General features: G+C 35.8%; 1 pseudogene; it reads left to right on the top strand.

Annotated features, from left to right (window-relative positions):
* The first annotated feature begins 229 nt into the window (after positions 1-229).
* Positions 230-963, top strand: LOC101396448 (14-3-3 protein zeta/delta pseudogene; annotated as a pseudogene).
* Positions 964-4,508: the final 3,545 nt, after the last annotated feature.

Below are 4,508 nucleotides of genomic sequence, written 5' to 3'. Positions count from 1 at the left end.
CAAATTAAGATATTAAAAGAGAAAAACAATATGGTTATTTCAAATAGGTGTGAGGAAAGCATGTGATAAAATGCAACCTAAATTCATGATTCAAAAGAAAACTCTCGGTAATTCAGGAATAGACGAGAACATCATTAATCTGATAAAAGTATCTTTGAAAACAAAAAGGCAGAGACCACTGAGCCTCTGTGCATCCTCCAGCAACCAATCCAGACATAAAACATCCATCATGGATAAAAATAAGCTGGAACAGAAGCCAAACTGACTGAGCAGGCTAAGCAATATGATGACATGGCAGCCTGCATGAAGCCTGTAACTGAGCAAGGAGCTGAATTATCCAATGAAGAAAGCAATCTTCTCTCAGTTACTTATAAAAAATGTTGTAAGTTGTAAGTCCTTTTGGAGAGTCATCTCAAGTACTGAGCTAAAGAGAGAAGACGTTGAGAAAAAGCAACAGATGACTCACAATGACAACAGAGAGAAAACTGAGACCAAGCTTAGAGTACACCTGCAAAGATGTATTATCTCTTTTGGAAAAGTTATCAATCCCAAAGCTTCACAAGCAGAGAGCAAAATCTTCCATCTGAAACTGAAAAAAGACTAATACTCTTACATGGCTGGGGTTGCTGCTGGTGATAAGAAAGGGATTGTGGATCAGTCACAAAAAGCATACAAAGAAGCTTTTGAAGTCGGCAAAAAGGAAATGCAATGGACTCATCCTATCATATTGGGTCTGGTCCTTAACTTCCCTGTGTTCTATTATGAGATCTGAACTCCTCTGAGAAAGCCTGATCTTTCTCAAAGACATCTTTTGAGGAAGCCATTGCTGAAATTGATACATTCAGTGAAGGGTCATAAAAAGACAGCACCCTAGTAATGCAATGACTGAGAGGCAACTTGACATTACGGGCAAGGGATACCCAAGGAGATAAAACTGAATCAGGAGAAAGAGGTGAAAGCTAATCAACCTCTCAACTTTTGTCTGCCTCATTTAAAAATCTGCACAGTAGACCATTTGTCATCCAAGCTGTCTCACCGTTTTTTGTTTATGATTTGTGACAGTTTTATGTTACTTCAATTTGAATTTCTATCTTTCTTGTGTGGTTTTTACGTTTAGTATTAGGGGAATAGAGCCAGTTAACAATTAGAGAGTTATCTGTTTTCCTTTTGTGCTCAATCGGGGGATGTGGAATTTTTACACAAGTTATAAATGTTTGGCATACCCCTTTTGGTACAGTGTGGCTTCACAAGGGCCAGTGTTAAAACAGCTTTCACGTCTAAGCAAAGAAAACTGCCTGCTGGGGAACAAAAGGAGTAATTGGGTCTACTCAGAGGTGTAGTTACTGTGGGTCCTTTAAGGCTTGGAGCTGAAGGCTGCAGCAGCATCCAATGGTATTACATGTCGAACCAAGTTTATCAGTGGAATGCACAATTTCAGTGTGCACATTTTTGACTACAGGTACAGAAGTGTTCCTTGAGAGAAAGTTTGCTCTGGATAAGGGCAGAAATGGTTCATATTCCATAATTTGTAAAGTTGCTGTTGTTTACTATCATTATTTTTGTTACGCTTATTTGTATCCAAATGTTTAGGCAACCTGAGAACAAACCCATAAGTGACAATGCAGTAAAAGTGAACATCCTGATACCCATTACTTCTCATGTGTCAGTCATAGCAGTAACACAAACAAAACATATGTTTAAATTTTCTTAGATTTTTTTTTTTTCATTTTCATGCTCTACATACATGACTCTGAAAATAGCAGAAATAACTCAAGATGATGGATAGGTTTGTTTAATTCCTGATGAAATTTTCAGTACCATCTGGAGCATAATTGTTAAAAATGTGTATTAAGTTGATGCAAGCAGAATAAAAGTTTTATGAGTCTTTTTTTTAAAAAAAAAGAAAAGATTGTCCACTATCATCCTTTTATTCACATTTACCTTTATATTATAGCCTGTGTAAGAAGATGAACAATTAGAGATATGGGGATTAACGAGGAGGGAATAAAACTCTTTCTTTACAGACGATGTTACCACTTATACCAAAAACTCAGAATAATCTACAATTATTAGAAAACAGAAAAGTTTTGTCAAAACAGATGAATAAAGGTTAGTACACAAAAGCTAAGTGCATTCCATACACCTTCAACAAATGAGTGGGATGTGTAATTAAAGATTTTTTTTACAATAGTATTATAAAATATCTAATACCTTAGAGATAATTTTAGTAAAGCCAAGCAAGCCTTTTACTGTGAAAAATATACAACTTTATTAAGAAACCTCAAAGAATATCCTACAAAAATGGAGAGAGATGTTATATTCATTAATAGGAAGACAAATGGATCAGCAGATTCAATGTAACTTCAATAAAAATCTGAGATTTTTTCAAAGAACTTGATATATTTACTCCAACATTTAGTTGGGAAAGTAATGTGCCAAGAATAGCCTAAGCATACATGTTCCCCTGGGGATATTTACTACTTGTCAGGCAAAGATGATCTGGCTTTAGGCCAGACTCCCATTTTTGTCAAGCCCTGTGAGTTCAAGGATGGTGGAAATGGATGCACCCCGGGGTGAAGAGCCTCAAGCACCAGAAAACCCATCAAAAGAGTTTTCAGGTCAAGACTTTACCCTCAACACCCAGGGAGAAGCAGCCTTAGGAGGAGTCTTGCACACGACAACCCAGATGTGAGAAAAATTAATTTATTTTCAATGACTGGTCTCATCTTTATTCTGGAGCTCCCATTCTCATTTGGTAGTGAAAAAGAAAACTGCAATTTCCATTCAAGATAACTTAATCTCTTCCAGTTTAAAACACTTCACACTTGTGTGTAAACATGTTTTCTCTTCAATCTACCCAAAGTAAGAAATACGTTTTTTTCTCATTGTGATCTAGTACAACAGAAGTATGAATATGTATGTCTGTGTTATATAGATACAGTCACAGAGATTTACTATTGATATAAAACTGAACCTTAAATTTCACCAAACAACGCTATGTGGGATACACTTGTACTTTTCTATTTTATGCTATTTTTAACTCTCAAATTGATTTCAAGATGCACCAACATGTCATGGCCAGTAGTTTAAAAGACACTGATGTAAAAACAGTGATCTACAGCAATTTATTTTAACCTCAATTAACTCTGGATTTTCTATCTCCCTTTTTCTTACCTTTTTTTCTCCTGGAAAAAATTCAAATTATGAAGATGTAGAAAGAGGGAAAAGTGAGTGCTAAGCCTCATTACATTATCATGAGGCTATACCTGAGAGACAAGTTATCACCCCTAAACTTATCAGGCTGTTTCTACCTGTCTTTTCTCACAATTTAACCTCAAGGAAAGGTGAGGGATCAATTAGCTCAGATTCTGTATCTAACCTCTTGGCTCTCTCTCTCTCATTCCTTCTCCTCCAATTTCTTCCCCTAGCATGAAAAGAGCATTCTGTTTCCTATTCTTTTCTGGTAGAAATTGTCCGTAAGTCTTATCCTTTATCCTGTCTTGGCAGCACTTGTTCTTCCCATAGCTGAGCCAACAAGTCTCAGCCTCAAGACCTAGTCATCATGGCAGAAGAAAAATATCAATAAGGAAAAAATACTGTAATATTTCAAAATGTTATCCCATTACTTAGGGAAAAAATTTCTTGTGATACATTTCATAACTGCTTATGATATGCTCTATGCAGGAAGCTTATAGTTGAAAATCACCAAACAAGTCCAACACTTCATTTTCTAGTGAGTGAACTGGGACCCTCAGAGAGAGAGAGTGACTTTCCCAAGAGTACTCCATTGATTCTGTACTGCCTCTTCTCCCCTCCATTGCATTCCAATTTTCCAATGGGTTTTTTGGCCCAATTAGAAGCAAAATAATAAATAGATAAAAGTAAATCTAATGTGACCAGTGTTCCCACTTCAGGCTCCCCTGTCCCCTCTCTTGATTTTCCATCTCGACCAGCAACCTGTGCCCTCAACTTCCAACAAACACTTTGCTTCCCATCAGATTGCCTTCAAAACTTTACACTACAGTTAATACAATCTTAGAATATGATCTAGCACTTCCTCAAACTAGAGTATTTTTGTCGACACCTCGCATCCTAAAATTTCAAATAAAATATTCAGACCAGGCTCAAAATTGAAGGCAGTGCTAAAAAATTTACTGAGGCACAGAGATTTTTGCATCAGCTTTCTAGTCATACTCACTTTCCTAACGTGATATATTAGCACGGTAGATTCATCATAGCCAATTCTAATACAATAGGAAGTTTCATTATACACTTAATTACTATATTCATTAAATGGATGTTGTCCCAATTAAAACAACGTTATTCTTGAAATATGAGAAAAGTTCATTTAAATAAGTATATCTGATTTTGAGATCACAGAAAGTACTCCACATGCTTATAAATTATTTTTAAATGAATATAATATCTATAAACAAGAAATTAAGTGCATCTGATTTTATAATAATTACACTAGTAAACAAAGCATCTCTATCCTCTTAAACATCCAC

This window comes from Ceratotherium simum, chromosome 20 (assembly GCF_057802395.1).
Source record: "Ceratotherium simum simum isolate JZ-2026a chromosome 20, ASM5780239v1, whole genome shotgun sequence".
Classification (NCBI taxonomy): Eukaryota; Metazoa; Chordata; class Mammalia; order Perissodactyla; family Rhinocerotidae; genus Ceratotherium; species Ceratotherium simum.
The sequence above is the reverse complement of the archived record's forward strand: the minus strand, read 5'-3'. Positions and strand labels throughout refer to the sequence as shown.